At 45.2% G+C, this 21,517-nt stretch overlaps 1 long non-coding RNA gene across 1 annotated transcript; it reads right to left on the bottom strand.

Moving 5' to 3' along the window:
• Positions 1 to 11,236: 11,236 nt before the first annotated feature.
• LOC145722822 (uncharacterized) lies at positions 11,237 to 18,078 on the bottom strand. Its single transcript, XR_014147388.1, has 3 exons — positions 17,327 to 18,078; positions 16,541 to 16,884; positions 11,237 to 11,500 (listed from the first exon to the last, which is right to left on the bottom strand). It is a non-coding gene; the product is annotated as an uncharacterized LOC145722822 (long non-coding RNA).
• Positions 18,079 to 21,517: the final 3,439 nt, after the last annotated feature.

The following is a 21,517-nucleotide window of genomic DNA, read 5'->3' as shown; positions in this document are numbered from 1 at the left end:
CTATTGTGGACATTGTTGCTATAAACATCGGGGTGCACATACCCCTTCGGATCCCTACATTTGTATCTTTGGGGTAAATACCCAGTAGTGCAATTGCTGGATCATGTGGTAGCTCTATTTTCAACTTTTTGAGGAACCTCCATTCTATTTTTGATATATTAAAGTTGAGAAATAATTTGTGGCTATTTAGTATTTTTCTTTATGTTAGGTTTAAGAGGATGCTGTGTGCTGGAGTGTCAGGCCAAACTTGCAATTCTAATTTAAAATGTGCAGTTAAATAGTTGACTTAGATTATGATTTTTACGTTGACATTTTAAGAGAATATAAAATTCATCCTGGGTCCAGATTTTCTTTGTTATCTTTCTAGGAATAATTACTTAAGTGTTTGGGAAGATTTGTTTGTTAATGAGGCAATTAAGGAAGTCAAATGATTTAAGTCCTGTGTAAAAGGTTATTTAGTTTTTGTTAATAGAACCAAGGATTAATCAAAGGCCCCCCTTTTAAAAGTTATTAAATATTACTAGATTCATTGTTTAAAAATAAGATTTTCAGGTTGAATAACATGTACAAAGGCCATTGTGTTAAACAACATTTAAAATATTCACCAGTTTTGGGTCCCCTGGGTGGAGCAGTTTGTCAAGTATCCAACTTGGGTTTCGGCTCAGGTCATGACCTCAGGGTCCTGAGATCAAGCTCCGCACTCAGCAGGGAGCCTGCTGGAGAGTCTCCTCTCCTCTCCTCTGCCCCCACCCTTGAAATAAATAAATAAATCTTAAAAAGAATTAAAAAATCAAAAAATAGTCACCAATTTTTATTATAAGAGGATTTCTTAAAAAGCACTTTGTTTTCTTCCACTGAAAAAAATCATCTCAACCACTAATGATGGGCACATGCTCACAAGAGAGGTAAGAGAGGGTGTAGTTTGGGCTGGGTTACCCTGTGAAACTAAGCCACGTTTTTTTCACCTGTAAAATGGCATAATAACAATTATGCCATGCAGCCATTTGCAAGGATAGAATGAAATGAAATGGATAAACAAGCCCCTTGCCAAGCACCTACTCATAGCCGACGCCCAGCAAATGGTACTTGATATTGTTCTCTCCTTCGGGAGACCTAGGATAATAGTAAACGTAATACTCTTTTCCTGTGTCACTGTTCGCTTGGATTTTATTGGAAATTTATGTTGTAGCGGAAACTTGCAGAGTGACCCTGGTAACGTGTCAGAAATACATCACTGCCTGGCTTGAAGCCCTCCCATGGCTCTACCTCGTCTCCATTGCTCATTTGGCCTCACCAGCCACCACTCCCCTGCCTCCCCTTCTGGGCTGTTCCTGGGACATGCCTGGCCACCTCTCTGCCTGGAAGCTTCTCCTCCAGAGCTCTGCATGACCCACCCCCTCCCACTTTCGGGCTTCTGTTCCAAAGTCACCTGACCCCCCTGTTTAGAAGCATACCCCACCCCTCCCACCCCTGTATGCCCCTTTCCTCACTTTCTTTTTCTCCCCATTTCATAGGACATGTATTGCCATCACTGGTCTGTGTGTTCACGCCCCACCCCCCTTCCCGGATATAAACGAAAGCAAGAGATTTTGTCGATGTGATTTGCTGCTGTGTTCCTCACATCTAGAACAGTGCCTGGCACCCAGAAATAGCAGAGCAAGTAAAGAAAAGCGGGGGCCAGGATTCAGGCAATATAGGTTTTTATTCCAATTCTGAGACTCACCTGTCCTGTGACCTTGTACAATTCACTTGGCATTCCAGACTCTTCATTGCCTCCTGCCCGCAGTGGGCACGGCAATCTGCCTGCTGGCCACTTGGTGGGGTTGCTAGAGGATTAGTCGAGGTGTGTAGGCACATTTACTGTAAGGGGGCGCAGAAACATGACAGATTATTATCATTAGTTGGTGACATTTGGGAAAACTGCCTACGCGCACACTGTTTTGAATGTTTTCAAACTGGGAATTATTTTCCCTGTGGCATTGGTCTGGAGTAAGATTGCTCAGTCCAGTATGACATCCACCCCCAGCACCACCACGCATGCCCTGCAGCATGAGGTAAGCAAGGATGGTCCACATTTTCTCAGAACCAGTGAAAACCGGGGTTGGCCTGAAGATTCTAGAGCTCTCTCGAGGTCTGAGTAGCATCTTTGGTATTTGTCTCATTGTTCTATGAAATGCCTGGACAAGGTTCTCTCTGGGGGGGTTTGAAAAACTGTATGAAGGGAAGAAACCTGATGATACACGTTCTCTCGGATAGCGAAACAATTCTATCCGTGCACCCCCTTATATCCAAAGGGGGGGTATAACAGTTTAAGAGGTAGTAAAAGGATTCTCTTCATTGGTTATGCTAAGGTTGTTCAGTCTGCATTTTTAAAAACTCCTCCCATGACGTCCAGAGACCAAGGATCTTTCTCTCGTAAATGGACACTCTTGAGCAGGAAAAACAGGCATATTTCCTGAGACCAGGTCAGTGTGAGAGGTCATGTTGGCAGCACTAGAGAGTAATGAGTGTCCCACCAGCGGAGGCCACAGTATCCAATAAAGCTCGTCTCTCTAACCAGTCACCCTTGTCAGCACCTACAAACACCTGTGCTTAAGCTAACTAAGGGTCCAGGCTCCGTGTGTGATGGAACAACACTGTGCTTTCAGAAGACAACTTCTGTATCTACGTGGCAACCCGGGTGATGTCCCAGGTTCCCTGGGAAATAAAACATGTGAGTGTCAAAAAAAAGTTATGGAACAGGTGATAAGATGGTGCAGGAAAGCAGACCTGGGAAACATAAGCCCTCATCCTCACTGCTCTGCAGCAATTTAAAAATGCCAAGTTTCTCAGGGAGGGGAATGAAGAAAAGAGGTGAGCGCCATCTTGTGGAGAGACCCGCAGGTGCTCGTGGTCCCCTGCCGGCCCCTAACCTCTCTTCCCAGCCCGAAATTCTGCCAAACTCACCCCCTCTTCACCATCTTCTGACTCAAACGCGTTAGGAACATATATTGGACAACATTGTTTCAACTTTTCCAAAATAATAGTCATTAAAAGCTAATACCTCTAATCTGCCCTGCTAAGGTCTCCCAGAGGCTGTGCGCTGATCCGCTCCCCAGGAAGGTTACTCTATGGCATCTGTCTTCCCCCCAGACGCCTTTCTCCTCAGTTTGTTGGGGTTCCCAGTTGGGAGGAAGGGAGTGACAGTTCTTTTGCTCATGCGGCCCCTCCCCCACTTCAGTGTCACACCATTGACGTTCATGCAAGAAACATTTGTTATAAACTAAAGAGCCCACAGGCACTGGGGATGCTCAAATGAATAGGGATAGGCTTTGGCTTTGGGACACTGTATCAAGGAGTCGGGCCAACGCATCCCCGTGATAAGTGCTGACTGTGCACAAAAAGCAGTGAGTACAAAGGAGCTGGAGAAAGAAGAGAGGCCGTGGATGCTGTCAACGCCCCCAGGGTCCCCCTCCCTCAATGCTCCTCTCCAGACTCCTCAGTGCCATCTGGAGCTGCAGCTTTGGCCATGCGGACAAGCCCGTCCTCTGGGGCCCTCTGCCCTCCCTGGCTAGGCTGGCCTGGGTGTGGACACGTTGCCTTTCCTCTTAGCTCATCCAAGGCAAGGTTGGAATTTTCCCGTAGAAATGTTTACTAGGCAACTAAAGGAAAAAACAAAAGCAAAAAAAAAGAAGAAAAAAAATGAAACAGCTTGCTGAGAGAAGGTGCCTTTCACCAATGGCAGGCACCTCAACTTTGGTGCAGACTGGTTTGGGGAGAGCAGCTTCTCAGCACACAAGCCCCTCTGGCTCCTTCACCTCACATGTGTCTCCAGGGCTGCAAGGCCAGGCTGAGGCCGACTGGCTCCCGGGCCTGCTAAAATCTGCAGTATCTTTCAGAACCTGCTTCCTAAACTCTGCTCTTAGATGAGCTCATGGCCCGGGGATACCAACGCACAGAGAGTTTAAGCAACTTGTCGAAAGTCACACAGCTGGTCATTGGCAGAGCCAGGCTCGGTCCCAGGCTCACGGCTCCAGACCCTGGATTCTTAATCATGATGCTCTCTGTTAACCAGAGTTAAGTAATTTTTTTCCAACCCCCAGGCAACTCTCAAAATCAGTGTTTCCGGGGTACAATTTCCGAGCATCAAGTTCCCAGGGCCCTGGATTCTGTGGTGTTCTACCTCGGGTCGTCCACTGCTGCACTAACCCAACACGGAGGACCCTGCCTCCTCACAGAGGACAGGGCATGGGGACAAATGCTCTCTACCGGGCTCCAGGGCCCATCTCATCCAGGTTTTCTGCCCAAGTCTTGTCTGCACATCTTGTAATGTTTCTTGTACAAACTTGCTTACGTCACTGATTTTTTAAGAACCTAGTTATTTCGAAGAGGAAGGGCTTGAGTTTTCTTCTTGGCATGCTTCGTGCCATAGCCCACGGGAAGGCCAAGACCCTGTGTCTGATTATTTTCTCTGTGCCCTACTAGAGTTATGTATAGTTGCAAAGCCTGTAGGCCTGTAATTACGGCCTTCACACATTCTCGTTACGTATTTTATCTAAAAAGAAAATTCTGATAGCAATTGCCTGCTTCCTGCTTTTTGAAACTTATTAAGCAGTACTTATAAGCCCTAAATGTACACCTTTAGAGTTGTAACACCTTCTATTACAGTTCTCATCCAACTGAAGGAATAAAAGCCAATTTTACCGAGTTAACATGAAAATGATAAAAATTCGTTTTCGCCTCGTTCTGAAACCTTCAGCTGGAAATGGAGTGTGTCAAATTATTTTAGTCAGCTGTGGCTTCCTCCTTCCTTCCAAATATGCCTGCTTAGTTAGGTCTATTGTTTTGTAAAATCACATCTATTTTCTCCGACTATTATTGATGTGAAGCGTGAATATAGCATGCTGCCTGCTGGGCTGGAAATACACCCATAGAGCCAACCCCATACTTCATTTATGATCTATTATTCCCCATTATTCCTGCAGAGTTCCTGATTGCATTCTTATTAATCGTTCTAATTTGCCCTTCATTGTGTCGACTACTTGCCATTCAGCGCCGGGCCTCTGCTCAGCTGGCTTCCAGTGTTTAGTAACTTATGCCTCGATGTGGCCTCTTTGGACGGTGCAGCTCGAGGAAACTCAGACCCTCAGCATCTCTTCTGCTGCCGAAGAGGACGTGGCAGAGGCCTCACGTGCCCGCATCTTAGGTGGCCCGCAGTTAGGTCACTTCTCCTCTAGCCATTACTCATTCCCTCATCCTGCCGCTATTTATCGAGCACCTTAGGCAGCTAGGCCTATGCCGGGCGCTTTGATAATAGGCCTGCCCATGCTCCCAGCCTGGTGAGGATAGAGGGCCAGGAAAGCCATTGACCACAGCCCAGGAGCCCATCCTCCTGGGGTGCCCTCAGGCCCCCCGTACTGGTTAGGACACTTTCAGGTATGGGTCACAGAAACCCACTCTCAAGGGATAGGCAGCAGGGAAAACATCATCTCTTTTTTTTTTTTTTTTTTAAAGATTTTATTTATTTATTTGACAGAGAGAGACACAGCGAGAGAGGGAACACAAGCAGGGGGAGTGGGAGAGGGAGAAGCAGGTCTCCTGCAGAGCAGGGAGCCCGATATGGGGCTCGATCCCAGGACCCTGAGATCATGACCTGAGCTGAAGGCAGATGCTTAATGACTGAGCCACCCAGGTGCCCCGAAAACATCATCTCTTAAAACAAGAAGTCAGGAGACAGGGCTCATGACACAATAGTGTTAGAGGGTCACTGTGACCTGGGTCATTTTCCTCTTCCTGCCCCTCCCCCTCAGCATGCTGGCTTCCTCCTGGGGCTGACTATCCCCATGTGCTCACCGGATGGCTGCAGCACTTTCTAGGGACACTTCTGGTCATGACTCCTTCACAGGAAGAGGAAAGGGGCTTTCTCTTCCTGTTGTCTTTTGCTAAGAGTGAAGAAATCATTCCTGAAAGCCCCCCACCAAATTATCCCTTGGGTCTTCTTGGACAAACTTGCGTCATCCCACACTTGTGTTTAAACCAGTCACTGGCAAGGGACATGGGGTCCCCATGATTGTCTCAGACCCATCAGGACCTTGGGGTGGGGAAGGTACCTGTCCTCCCTAAACACGTGGCTGCATGGGAGGGTGGAATACTAAACAAACTTAAGGTTCTGTTAGGAAGCAGAAAGAGAGGTAATGGCTGCCGGGTAGACCACTATGGTCACTTTCTCTCAAACTTGAGGAATGATCAACTTCTTCTTCTAAATGAAAAAAAAAAAAAAAAAGGATTCCTAAATGGATGTGGACTTTGTTATCTTTATTATAATGTTCTTCGTATAGTCACATAGCTATAAAGCTAAAGCCAATCTATAAGTTCAGTACAAACGTACAAAACCAAGGAAGTTAATTGTCAACATTAATTTAATATGGCGGGCAAATGACGTCATTTTACTGAAGCCAATAGCCACTCCCCACCTGAATAAGCTGCTACAGAAGCCTGTGTTGTACAGTAACCCAGTCCTCTCTCCACTGTCCCTTCACCCGCACCACTGTAGAGTTCTGTTCATCCTTGAAACTGATGTCACTTGGCTTACGACTGGCATGAACAAGGTCTACATCGGTCCCTTTCCCATGAGCCAGTGAGCATGTAATGGAGTGTTACTTGATGCTCACAGGCTACATTTTAAGAAACAGTGGCTTAGAATGCTTTGTACTAACATCCCACCTGTAATCAGAAATTCTGGGAATTGAACAATAGCTAAAATATGGAAAGAGCCCAGATGTCCATCAAGAGATGAATAGATAAAGAAAAGATGTGGTGGGGGCACCTGGGTGGCTCAGTCGTTAAGCGTCTGCCTTCGGCTCAGGTCATGATCCCAGGGTCCTGGGATCGAGCCCCGCATCGGGCTCCTTGCTCGGCGGGAAGCCTGCTTCTCCCTCTCCCACTCCCCCTGCTTGTGTTCCCTCTCTCGCTGTCTCTCTCTCTGTCAAAAAATAAATAAAAAATCTTAAAAAAAAAAGAAAAGATGTGGTATATATATATATATATATATATATATATATATATATATATAAAAAACACGGAATATTACTCAGCCATCAAAAAGAATGCAATCTTGCCATTTGCAATGACGTGGATGGAACTAAAGGGTATTATGCTAAGCGAAATAAATCAGAGAAAGACAAATATCATATGATTTGTCTCATATGTGGAATTTAATAAACAAAACTGATGAACATAGTGGAAGGGAAGGAAAAATAAAGTAAGACAGAAACAGAGAGGAAGAAAAACCATAAGAGACTCTTAACTCTAGGAAAAACTGAGGATTGCTGGAGGGGAGGTGGGTGGGGGGATGGCATAACTGGGTGAGGGGCATTAAGGAGGGCACTTGATGGAATGAGCACTGGGTGTCATATGCAACTGATGAATCACTAAATTCTACCTCTGAAACTAATAATACACTGTATGTTAATTAAATTGAATTTAAATAAAAAATTATAAAAATAAAACAAAATATAAAAGAAAAAGATTCTGGGAGTCAAAATGTTATTAGTGAGGATAGGGAAAGGGTAAAAAGAAGGAAAAATTCAGAAGAGAGAATTATGCATTGTAATTAGAAAATATACGAAAAATGTAATGAATTTTTTTCACCAAGCCCCTACAGATAACCCCATATCACCTCAGTTTACCCACATGTGTGCACAGACTATCATTTTCTGCGTGTGCCATGACATGAAAAAGCTATGTTCTAGAGGCTCCTGTTCATATGCTTTAGGAGAAAAGATGTTCACAGCAGTGTTATTTATAACAGCAAAAAAGTAGAAACCGTTTGAATGTTAGTTGGTTAAATAGATTGTGGTATATTCATACAATGGACAATTTTATATAGCAGTGAGAATTAACGAACCACAGCTACATCCCCAAAATACGAGTAACATCTACACAACTGCACGGATGGAAGACATCACTAAAACTGTATCTTTAGGGGTGCCTGGATAGGTCAGTCAGCTCAGCATCCGCCTTCAGTTCAGGTCATGATCCTGGAGTCTTGGGCTTGAGCCCCGCATCAGGCTCCCGTTCAGTGGAGAGTCTGCTTCTCCCTCTGACCCTCACCATGCTTGTGCTCTCTCTCTCTCTCTTTCTCTGTCAAATAAATAAATAAAATCTTTAAAAACAAACAAACAAAAAAAGCTCTATCTCTAAGACTGCCACTTGCTGAAGCTGTAACCTTTTGGGCATCAGTAAGAACAAAAGCAATAATGGACTGAAACACATGTCTATGTTCAAATCTGTCTGTTCTTTCAGCAACAAAACTACACCAATTTGCTGGTTATTCCTATACTAGGAGACAACTTAGTATTTTAAAAACTGATAAGTAACAGGAAAGTATGACGCATTTATCTGGTCTTTCCTGTATTAACTGTAGCTAAGATAATCAAATAGTTGATGAGGAAAAGTTTCTCTCGTGGAAGCATCCCAGCAAACAAAATGAAGGGAAAAATGATTTAAAAATTAGAAAATCACCATTTTGCAATCTTTCATCACAATCTAGGCATGAATAGCCAGGCTTTCGTGGTTCCCAGTTGAGATACACAACACTATCTGAAGTATTCTGGACCCCCCAAAACAACAACAAACAAACAAAAAACACCCCCAAAAGAACTCAAGATCTAACTACTAGAAAGCCCGAGGACAGAGACACAGGCTGAAAGACACCACGTGCATGCAATTAGCAAAATCCAGGTCCTACAGGATGAGTAATTTGGCTTCTTCCACAAATATATTCCAAAGGGGTCAAGAAAAGAAAAGGAGCAAGTACAGATTAGAAAAGATGTAAGAGGCACATCAACTAATTGGAATGATTTGAACTTCTTTGGCTCCTGATTTGAACAAACTATAAAAAAGATATATATGTGAGACAGCAAAACTTTTAGATCATTGTGCATTTGATGATATTAAATGATGGATGTTAATTATTTTAGGTAGGATATTGATAGTATAGTTATTTTTTAGAGAGTTTAACTATTTTAGAGAGCCATACTGAAATATGTATGGACAAAATAATGTGATATATGAAATTTGCTTCAAAATAACCCAGAGGGAATGTCTAGATGAAAAAAGATTGGGCATGAGTTGACAACTGTTAGGTTGGCTATTGGATACATGGGGATTTATTATACTATACTATTTTTCTTGTCAATATCTATGAAAATTTTTGGAAATTTTCCATAATAAAATTTATTTCCTAAATTTTGTTATCTCTAGGATAATTAGTGTATATATTCCACTCAGCAAATATTTTATTTAGTGCAAACCTGTACCCAGGATGACGATAAGACTAGTCAACCTCTTTGGGCTCTGTTTCCAATCCTGGGTCAGTGATTCACTGGCTTCTGCTAGAGTAGATGTGGGGAGTGTCCATAAAATAAGCAAATTTCAATTCAACACTCTGTTAAGGATGAAAGAAGAGATTTTTAACCAGTTTGTAGTCAAGAGACAGCAGGTCTGCATGCATGTGAGCGGTGATATTCACCCACGTCGCATTAACTAGTGGTTTTATACAATCCCACTCAAGGGGCATCTCTGTCACTCGAGGATGACACATACCCTTATCATCATAAGCAGGTCATAAGAAGCTCTCCTTATCCAATGGGCCCTCTTCCCTGTCATACTCCCCCTTTCAATCTAGTTAATTCTGATAGCAGGCTTGGTTTAGGTTACATTTCATTGCAGATCGACTAGAAAATTATGAGTTCAACTGGGATGCAGGAACACACATCTTATTCCCACGGTATGCATCAATGGTTATTTTCCTGCTCTCCCTGTCTCCTTCAGGGGTCAGCAGACATGAAATGGATGCAGACAACTCACAGGAAGGAGTCAGTGCACAGTGGCAGGGATTTTGTCCAATTACAGTTGTGCCAGTGGCAGACCTATGGGGAATGGCACCTTTGCCGTAAAATGCCGTGCCTGCTGCCAAATGATTAATTCTTTCAAGCCCCACATCCGCTTCAGCTTGTTTTATGAGAAAAGGATGTAAATAAGAGCTAAAGTGGCGGCCACAGTAGAAAAGCAGGCAGTGGAAATGCACCACTGGAGAGTTCTGAAAAGTAAAATTAGATAGGAATTCTGTGTCCTTGGGGCACCTGGGTGGCTCAGTCAGTTAAACGGCTGACTCTTGGTTTCGGCTCAGGTCATGATCTCAGAGTCGTGAGATCAAGCTCCTAGTCCGCTTGAGATTCTCTCTCCCTCACACTCTGCCTCTCCGCCACCAATAGATAAATAAATCTTTTTAAAAAAAGATATTCTGTGTCCTTGAATAAATGTTCTCTCCTCAAGCACTACACTTTCTTATACTGGGTAATTAGTGCTTGGAATGGTGTCCAACCCAGCTGGAAAGCAACAGCCCCCCACTGCTCCCATTTGGAGGGAAGGCTGCCGTACAAGGATCCATTTCCACACTGGGTCTTGGAGTTGTTGGGAGGACCAAATTATGAGGACTTGATAGTACTTTCTCCTCCCCACCCTCATTCATTTCCTCTCTTAAGACACCTCTTCCAAGCATCACGGCACTTTTAACTGCTTCCAAGAGAGTGTTTCAAAGATGAGAAGACCAGCATTCCTAGAAGTGGTCCCTTGTTCCCCACCGGACCCTGGCTACGGCCACCCCAGGGTTGTCCTGAACCTATGAGTGGAGAGGAGATTGAGGAAAAACTAGCTCGTTGTCATAATGAGACAAATGCATGGAGAGAAACAGAGCAAGGAAGCTCCAGCCCTGGCCACCCTCGGTGCAACGATCACGCGCATGTCCCCTTCCTCCCACAGGCCCTGGGAGTTCACTCGTCCTCAGCCAAAGCCATGGCACCCTCTCATCCTGACTCCTTGAGAATGGTCTCAGCTCAGGTCAGGGCTCTAGGAGGCAACAGGGACTCTCTGATGCAGCCCAGGGGATGCCTCTAGGTTCACGTGGGAGCCACGTGTCGTCTCAGCCCTGATGAAGCCCAAGGAAATCTGGAGCTCAGAGCTGTAATCAAATATATCATAATTTATGCCTTAGATTCCTGAGTTGGGTTATCCTTGTTTCTCTCAACAGGCTGAGTAATTGCTGCGGACCAAGCACCATGCTAGGCAACGTTTGCTCACAGCTGGATCTCTTCCAAAACAGACTTCAGGCTGCCTCGGCCCTGTGGGAAGGCCTCTGTGTCTTCCAGTTACGGTTTGTCAACCTTTTTTTTTTTTTTTTATAAAGGAGGCCATGGACAACACAGGTGCTTCTTGTGCGAGCTCCTCCTTCAGAAATCAGCTCCCTGCTCAGCTGGACGAGGACGCCAGGGTTTTTCCTGTTTTGAATATTCTTTTACTCCCATCTTCAGGCAAGAAAACACAGCCCTCCCTCTGTCCTTGGCAATCAGACGGAAGCAGCGTTGAGACCCACCCACCGCTCGCCTCCAGAAGCAGCTGATTACTCTGGGCCCCCGTGTCTTCTAGACAAGTGGAAACTGGCCCAGCCTGTGGAATCAGCCTGAGGAGACAAAAAGCCAGTTTCAGAGATGTGGTTATTGAAAATTTTGCCTCTGTGTCCAACATTTCGATAATTTATTATTTTTTTATTTTTTTAAAGATTTTATTTATTTATTTGACAGAGAGAGAGAGAGAGCATGAGCAGGGTGGAGGAGCAAGGGGAGACCAAGAAGCAGGCTCTGCACTGAGCAGGGAGCCCGATGAAGGGCTCAGTCTCCGGACCCCGGGATCATGACCTGAGCCGAAGGCAGCCAGCTTAACCGACTGAGCCACCCAGGCACGCTCGATAATTTAAGTAATTTCTTATAGGTCATAGAATGCCTGTATTTCTCCCCCATGCCCCACCAATGCCTGCAAAACTTACCGCTTTGTCACTTATTTCACACTTAGCACAATATGGGTCAATTTTGTTCTGGATATTTTATGGTTCCCAAATGATATCATTAAGGGGTGAGGCCAGTTGGCAGCACTGTGGGACGGGATGGTGACAGCTTCTGTGGCGGAATTTCACTTAGCATAGAGAATTCCTTTTTGACATACCCTTTCGGGTATCGTTTTGTTGTGAAAAAAAAAAAAAAAATAGCCCTTGGGGCCCAGCCAAGAAGGATGGCAGAGAGACAACATGAACAAAAGTTTCCGTTTAATAAATGTCTTCAGGGTAGCCCAAGAGTGAAAAGCCAGGAGACCCTAGCCCAGGAAAAAAATTTTAAAAGGTAGACAGAGAGGAGTAAAAACACAAAGAGGTGCACAAGGTTCTGCTTTGAAGAAGAACCAGGGAGAAGTTTCAAGAGGGAAAAGAGAGCAGAAGGACTTGTTATTACAAGTTGATTTTGATTATCAGCAATATATGGTCATTTGGGGGAGGTTTTGTGGGGCAGTCACTAGCCACCTGCATGACCCGCCCACACATTCCCCATTTCCTCAAACCTTGAGGGGAGATGGATCCTCCAGTGGGGACGCTGCAAGTTCAGGAGGAACAACACAGTGAGACAATCAATAATTTGGAGAGAGAGGGTTCCAGAACAAGAAGGTACAAGCGCCTGGGAGGAATCTTAAAATGCTCCCACTTCCCTGCAAATATGAGAAGGATGCTGGTTTTCCCAGCATTGGTGAAACAGGGGTTTGAGGAACTTTATTTACATTTCAAATGGAGTAATGACCCCAGCAGCTAGACTGGGCCAATCTATGCAGCTGTGGATTGGATGCGCCCTCTCCTGCAGGCCCAGGATCTAACTCAGCAAAATGTGTGCTGAATTAATTTGGGTTACCATGAAGATACTGGTCTTAAATTGGGCAATAAGAACCTGAATACACATCTGTCTGTCCCTTTCCAGGCTGGAGTCTGGCTGATGAACAAGATCTTTTTCATTTGGCACCATAAATAACACATTCAGAAAGATTCCATCAATTTAGCCCTGCGGAAATATTGGTGTCAGAATTAGCAACACTGTGGTCTTTGTATGACGTGAGCCCTTTCAGAGAGAACCCACTAATGCCCTCCCCCGCGGATTTTGTTAATCGCACCTTTACAAAGGGGCCCCTATTTGCTAAGAGAATGACACAAAGGGGCAGTCCTCAAGAACTTTACCACCGATTTCTCTTCATTTTTTCTTTCCCATATAATTACTTTTTAAAGAAATTAAAATAATCATCTGTGGTTTTTTTTATTGTAAATATGCTATAGTCACAAAACTTGGAACATCAAGGGGAGAAAAGAATCACAACCCTCTCCTGTTGACACAAGCAACTGTGAACATTGTAATTTATTCCTATGAACACTTTGATATATTTCTTTGCAATTCTCCATTGTTTCATTTTCTTCGAAAATTATGAAACCTTTCAAACACACAGAAGATAACATAACAGACATCTATATACTGATCACTAAAAAAAAAATATGTGATCATTTTACTGTGTAATTGCAGATATCTCTCTCTTTAAATAGGTAAATCATGACAGATACAGCAAGAGCTCCCACCCTGGGATCATATCGGCGCCCCCCCACACCCACATGCTGTGGCCACATTGTGCTGCTGGGAGCGGGCCTTGGTCCAAGGTCTGACTTTGTACTTTGTGCAGCATATTGCTTGTATCCATAAACACCTACTGCCGTTTTGAGCGTTTTTGCATGTACATAAAGGATAACCTATCGTTTATCTTTTGGCTCTTTATTTTCCCTTTCAACGTTATACTGGTGAAGCTGGCCCAGACCTAATTCACTCCTTTCCACTGCTGTATTGACTACAGTCTAGCTGATTCATTCCCCTGCTGAGGGAGGTTAGCTTGTTGCCACTTTGTTGCTCTTGGAAACATTTTGCACAGATTCTTTCCTGTGCCTCCTTGCATATAGATGAATTACTGGATCCTACCACATATCCATCTTCATCTTCAGTAGAAAGTGACAGATCCCCCCCCAAAATTTTGCATAATGTGCACTCCCATTTTTACAAGTTCCATCTGCCTTATTTTCGCCAACACTTGGGAATAACAGACATTTATTTTTTCAATTATGATGAGGTTGTGTCTTTTTTTTTAATATATTGACCTGTCAGCTTCCTTCTTTTTATTATTATTATTTTTTAAGATTTTATTTATTTATTTGACAGAGAGAGACACAGCGAGAGAGGGAACACAAGCAGGGGGAGTGGGAGAGGGAGAAGCAGGCTTCCCGCTGAGCAGGGAGCCCGATGCGGGACTTGATCCCCGGACTCTGGGACCATGACCTGAGCCGAAGGCAGACGCTTAATGACTGAGCCACCCAGGCACCCCTAAGATTTTATTTTTTTAGGTAATCTCCACACCCCACATGGGGCTTGAACTCATGACCCTGATGATCAGAAGTTGGATGCTCTACTGACTGAGCCACCCAGGCGCCCCTGTCAGCTTCCTTCTGTTCAGCTTCCTATTATTTTCCATTGGATTGTTTGTATCGTGGTGGATTATTTGTATGGGTAATGAGGATGAGCTTGGAAGGTTCTAGAAGCATTCAAAACATTCTCTGTTCTTTGTGGGGGTGGTGACTGTGCTGGTACACCAGTGGGAGACCTGTGATTTCAGTTGTTTTTGTCGGGGGGGGGTCCCCTGCCAATTCCCACTGGTACAAACCATCCCAGAAAGGAGAGAAGCGGTGGAGAGGCTGAAAGGGAAAGGAAAGAGAAAGGGAACCAGTCCTCTGCTGGGAGCTCCTGTGCCATTTTTTCAAAAACTCAACCAAGGTGTGATCTGGGTGAGTGAGGTTCAAGCTGACTTTGGGGAGTTGGAGAAAATGAAGAAGGTTATAAATTAATTCACTGGGGGGCTGGGGAAGTAGAGAGTAGGACCATGAGCAGAAAAGGACTCAGGTAGTCCAAGACACAGGAAAAGCAGACCCGAGACACTCCCCAGGGGGGTTGTCATCGAGTAGCCTCGTGCTCCTTGAGGTCAGGTCCATGCTGGAAGAAGGGGAAGGCTCTTCATTGTTAGCTCCTCCCTTGTACTCATGTCTTTCATTTATAAAATCAATGGACTGAAATCCTGCTCACCTTTCTCCTGTCATTCTTAGGCACTCTTTCTCCTCTCCGTCCTATAGCCACCCTGTTGGCCGAGGGGCTCTCTATGTGCACTTGGGTGGATCAGTGCAGTTGTCTCCTAGACGGCTTGTCCAGTCCGGTCATCCCGCACACTGTCCTAATGCAGCTCACTAAAGCACACTTACTGAATCACATCACAGCTCAAGATGCCCTAGTGCATTCTTTCTCACAGCTGGACCCACTGGGCTCATCTCTTGCAGCCTATCTCCTTCCTTCTCCTTCGCATGCCTCATTCGTATCCACCTCCAAACCTTTGCTCAACTGTTTCTACAGCCTGGAATATTCTCTCCCCTTGACTTGTTCAATCTTTCACAACAAGTCTCAAGACCTCTCTTGTCCATGAAACCTTCCCTCGCCATTCCAGGCTTCTCTGCGGCTACATTTACTTTGCTCTCTGGCCAGAGGTACAGGTTTTCTCCAGGTTAGCTATTCCTAAATCCAGAGAGACTGAACACTCTACTCTGTGGTGACTACAATTTACTGAACCTTTTATGTACTAGACAGTGTACCTGTTTCCACCTGGATCTCTACCACAAATCCAAGAAGTACATGCTATTACCATATGTTAGGGATTCACATTCTAAGATCTCTGAAATTTGAAGCATCTTAACAATGGATGGCATCTTATAACTGCAGTTACCGCAGTGGAAGTCTGATGTCTTCCGGAGAATACCTGCACTTGCTTCTGTCAGAACCCGGGGCACTACCAAGCAGAGGTTACTTTAAAATGAATCCTAGGCTTGCTGGTGTGAATTCAATCCACCAACTGATCTGAATACTGTTTTGTGGTCCAAACCCTCACGGAAGTTTTATTTTTCTCTCTCCCTCATGTCCCCAGATGGAGGCAGGCTTGTTTCCTCAGTGACTTTTCTGCGTGGCAGAGTTATTTCTCTTTACTCTTACATAGAGAATGACTTTGATGTCCCAGTTTTACGGGAGGTCTCCTGTTAGACAATCCATCTCTGGCATTTTCTATTTCTTAGTTGTGTATAAAACAATGCTATAGGGATGCCTGGATGGTTCAGTTGGTTAAGCATCTGCCTTCGGCTCAGGTCATGATCCCAGGGTCCTGGGATGGAGCCCCACATGGGGCTCCTTGCTCATCAGAGAGCCTGCTCCTCCCTCTGCCTGCTGCTCCCCCTGCTTGTGCACTCTCTCTTTGATAAATAAATAAAATCTTTTAAAAAAACAATGCTATATAAAATAATGGCTTGCACCTTATCTCCATGATACAGTAATCCCATTCACATATTTAAAAAATGAAGGAATTAGTTCAGAGCCTGTGGACAGAGATGTGTGAATGAAAAGTACAAGAGGCATTTACAAATGCCTGTTGGTTAATTCACTGGTTGATTGCTTCTGACCCTACATCTCTTGGAATTAGATTCTCCATCGAGCCACTTTACTCTGAATCCAAATCTCAGGTGAGCAGCCTTTCAATGAGGTACACATAGCTTGATATGTAAACTCACCTAAGCAAACAACTGATATTTAATCTGTCATCATTCCAATCATCGAACCAGGGATTAAGAGAGAGCAGAATTTGGGACTGTCCTGGGAGCACATCTCAGAGCAGAGCAGGGACTGGGTAGCTCTTCACCTTCCACCCCGAGCTCCGCTCAGCTCACAAGGTCAGAGGCCCTCAGATCTCTCATCCACACTCATGCTGGTTGTAAAAGTCCTTTGTGCTGGGTATTCTTTGAGGGTTCTTTCAGAGAAAACCACAAATTTGAGTCCTCTTCAGCAATTCCGCACTCGACATACGTGAGTCCCACAGAGATTCTGTTGCATGAGTACATTTCAGTCAACCTGAAAACTAAGCAAAATCAATATACAGTAACAGAGGTCATCTGAGGGTTACTCTTGTGGGAGTGGAGTGACTGGAAGGGACACAGAGGGGGTTTCTGGGATGCTGCTCATATTCTGTTTCCTCATCTGAGTGCTTGCTACACTCGTCTGCTCGCTTTGTGAACATTCTTTGAACTGAACCCTCAGGGCATGTGTGGTTTTCTGTATGCATGTTACGCTTAATTTAGACAGCTTAATTTAAAAAAAAAATAGAAAATCGAAAACACCCTGAAAACTTGGCTGAGGTGTTTGGAGAGTACTCCTAAGAGAAAAAGACTCATAAAGGGAGGAAGAGAGTGGGGAAGATAGAGAAGAGAGGAGGTGATTTGAATCCTACAGGCTGGTGGGGCTGCTGGGAGTCAGATGGCTGGAGGGGGCCCCCAGACAGAGCCCCACCGCCACTTTCTTACTTTAAAACAGCGTCCACACTCCAGTGAACCGCAGCTATGAGAGCAGAGTTCTTAAGACACTTCTAAGATGCTCTTTTAGCAAACACTCAGTGGGAAACTAGGCTGGCCACATCCAAAAACAACTCCTGGTGGCTTCTCTCCTGGCCTCGGAGCTCCGCAAGCAGAGACGCTGAAGGTGCAGGAAGGGTCACCGGTGGAGGAACCCACCCTCCACTGCGGCCGGGAGCCTTTCACTGGCTGGCCAGCTGAGCAATCAGAGGGGTCCTGGCTAGGGCCAGGGCTTAGGAAGGCATTTTAGGGAGCCCACCCGGTCTACAAAAGGAGCAGGGCACCGCTGTGCTGTGACTTACCCTGGAAGCTCTCCATGCCCGGCCCTGCGCTAGCTCCGGGCATAAGGAAGCCATTTCGGACCGTCGGGGTAAGGGACTGAAGCCTTACGATGCTGACCGCACGGCTGGTAAGAATCTTTATGAATCAGCTAGGTCACTATCTTTCTGGGTCGGTTTGTGTTATGTACACGTGTGCGTGCGAACGCACACTGACCCACTGGGTTCCTGTGGAGATTTAGTATGAAGTGTTGTGGAGGGGCGCCCGGGTGGCTCAGTCGGTTACGCATCTGCCTTCCGCTCAGGTCATGATCTCAGGGTCCTGGGATCGAGTCTCGTGTGGGGCTCCTGGCTCAGCGGGGAGTCTGCTTCTCCTTCTGCTTCTCCCCACTCGTTCTCTCTCTCTCTCTCTCTCACTCTCTCTCTCTGTCTGAAAGAAATAAATAAAAATATTAAAAAGTCTTGTGGATTGTGTCTCCCACTTATAAAGCAGCCTGTGTAAAAAAGAACAAACCCCGAGAGGTGATGGTGCATTGGGTGCGGCCCGGGGAGGGGGAAGGTGATCCGGGGACCCAGCCAGCAGCTGCTAAAAGCAGAACTGTGTTTGCAGCGTTCTGGGAACATGTATGCACCTTTGTGTCCTGCGTAAGGAAAGGAAAGGGACTTCCTGCATGAGCCCTATGGCCTGAAGCTTAGGGAGAAAGTCTTCTTCCTGTTTCCAAAGGAAAGAAAAAAAAAATCTGTCAAGCGAATGATTCAAGGCTCAACTCTCACACACTCACTGGGTAAACTGCAGGATAGTGCTTTATGTGTAGTACTGGGCCGGGTTCCCGAACGACTTTGAGCTACTTAGCAAGTACCAGGACCCTAGAGGCAACAAACAGTCCTGTAAATAACAACACGACAATGAGTTACTGACATCTGCCTCACCCATGGGTTTTGGAAAATGACTTCCATTCACATTAGCATTTTCTGAAATTTTTAAAATTTTTATTTATTTGATTTTTTAAAAATTTTTAAAATTTATTGGAGAGGGAGAGAGAGAGCTCACAAGAACAGGGGGAGGGAGAAGCAGACTCCCCACTGAGCAGGGAGCCCGATTCGGGAGCTCAATCCCCCAATGCTGGGATCATGACCGGAGCCAAAGGCAGACGCTTAACGACTGAGCCACCCAGGGGCCCCACATTAGCATTTTTTTAATGTCTTGCCAAACCAAGAAAAAGGTGTGACACTGCTCATTCCCAGCACGTTGAATTCAGCAGTAATAGGAAGATGTTTTGTTCTCCGTGTTGCAGAATGCGGTCCCCTTTGACCCTGCTCAGCTAGATCTGCACTCCTGGGCACAAATCCTCAGGGCAGAGCATGTCCCTGCCCCCGTGATGCCGTCTTCTGTGGGGAGCCTGTGGTTCCTCGAGGCAATGATGCCGCAGAATGACCGGGGCCAGGGTAGCCGTGTGAGTTTCTCCCCCGTTCTGAGGAAGGGTCCTACTCTCTCTGCCTAGGAGACTGCAGAGCAGACTGCGGCTGCATTTGCGATACGGCTTCTTGCTTCTTCCTGGCTAGGCAGTTGGAGGAAAACCAACTATTTCTTCCTTTCAGAGCAGTGTGTGTTCTCTGGGAAATACAGAGCACCATTCTTGCCAACTGTTCTGGAAATCTGACCCTCTGCAACGCTCATGGATGTGCAGATGTGCCCCATGGAACACCGGGACGCCGCTGCTTCATAAAGGAGAACAGATCTGCCTTAAATCTCGCCCTCTTACCACAGGCGGCCCAAAACTTAAAGTCGACTTTTGGACCAGGTTTGCAAAAAGGGCAGCTGTTTGGAACATCCACGTTCCACCCACATGAATTTAATATGCCTCCCAAGACAGCGGAACTCTTCCCTCCTTCAGTGAACAGTATGAGAAGCAAATGAATGATGGGAAGCAAGTTCACTTCCTAAATTCTTCTCTGGGCCACCGTGGAGGGAGTCAGGTGTCTATATTTTCACTGTCCCTCCCTGACGGACAACACAGGCTTGAATGCAAGCATTTTCTCAACACTGAGGCCCAATGCCTGGGTCCACAGCGAGCAGGAGCCGGCCTTCCGTGACCCGGGACTTGCGTGACCAGCTGCGGAAAGAACTGCAGGGCACACTCGAGGTCACCCTCCGACAACCCACCTGTCCCTCGCTTGTGGTCCCTGCTCTGCAGATTGGTTTAGATGCTTCAGTCCAGGTTGAATCTGCAGAGGGAAGCAGGGGGGTCCACAATGCTGATGTCTGGTCCAGTGAGCAGGTCTGGCCGCTTGGAGAAAGAAAATGCCCTCAGGATCAGCTGATCACAGAGCCCAGAATGCAGTTCACTCTGTGTCTTATCCCATCTAGTTGGCATCCATTCCACAAGGATTTGTGTTTGGAGGTCCCTTCTCTTGCTGCTCTTTCACTCTCTTTCCTTTCCCTACATTCTCCTGGGCTTTGCTGCCCCCACAGTTCTCCTCAAGATTCCTGGCTCCACAGCGAGGTCCTGGAGGTCGCTTTGAATATGATCTTCAAAATTCTCCTCACAGGAGACCATCAGGAGAAGCACAGAATGTGTTTCTTCTAAGGTGATGCCTCCTTTAGCAAAAGTCCTTTGGGTGTCAGAGTGACACATTTCTGTCTCCACTCCATCTTACCGTGTATCTCCTCTCCCGCTAGATGGAAAGAGGAGGGAAAAACCAATCTCACCACTTGGCATTTCTCCTTAAACATTTCTTGTAACTGTAGCATCAGACTTTGTCCCCTTTCAGGCACTGGCAAGTCACTTTTTGAGTCAGGGCCCCCTCTCTTAAGTCTACGGAATCCTAAAATATGGATGCTGCCAAATTCGCCTCTCCTGATGGCCCATTGCCAAGGAAAAACAGGGCCTATTTTTATTTAGAAATCTTTAAAAGTAGTGTAGGAGGTGGGAGGGTGGACAAAGTGACTTCTGAAGTCCAGCCTAGGCTCAGGAAATTCTGACAAATTTGGAAATGTAGGTTTTAAGAGACTTGGGGGGGGTGGCGCTTCACACAATGAGGCCCTTTTTAGCATTTGCTGCTGCAGTCTGATGAGCTGAATTAATCACTGTTCTTCACAATCAACTAAGGAAAATGGCCTTTCCTTCAAAAACCAGCTGTCAGCAATGACTATAAATTGGTTCATTTTACATGGAAAGATGCCCTGTGATAGGTTGTCAGCTAAATGAATGCTTACTTTGATGTAATTTGAAACAGAGTGTTAGAAGTGACAATATATGAATAGAACAAGACAGGGTAATAAACAGCAATTTCTTTAGTCCCACTAAAGGCACCACGAAGAACACACCCAAGGGGTAAATTTTGAAGCTGACAAGTAAAAATCATAATCCCAACAATGATGCCTCATGTTTATTGAGCATTTGCTATGTACTAAATGCATTAGTTGCCTTATCTACCATTAAAACATATCCAAGAAGGACTATTTGCTATTGAGACCTGCCAGGGCTTCATCAAAATCACAGGTCCATGTCAATGATCTAAATGCATCAACTAAAAGAGATTGCCAAACAAACAAACACAGAAATAAATAAATAAATAAATAAATAAATAAATAAATAAATAATAACAAAGATTGCCAGAGTGGATCAAAAACATGACCCAACTATACTTTGTCTGCAAGAAACCCACTTTATTTTTTTTCATTCAAGATTTTATTTAAATTCAAGTAGTGACAAAAAGGGGCACATGCACCCCAATGTTCATAGCAGCAATGTCCACAATAGCCTAACTGTGGAAGGAGCCTAGATGCCCTTCAACAGATGAATGGATAAAGAAGATGTGGTCCATATATACAATGGAATATTACTCAGCCATCAGAAAGTAT

This window comes from Leptonychotes weddellii, chromosome 8 (assembly GCF_054177405.1).
Source record: "Leptonychotes weddellii isolate Sample4059 chromosome 8, ASM5417740v2, whole genome shotgun sequence".
Classification (NCBI taxonomy): domain Eukaryota; kingdom Metazoa; phylum Chordata; class Mammalia; order Carnivora; family Phocidae; genus Leptonychotes; species Leptonychotes weddellii.
The sequence above is the reverse complement of the archived record's forward strand: the minus strand, read 5'-3'. Positions and strand labels throughout refer to the sequence as shown.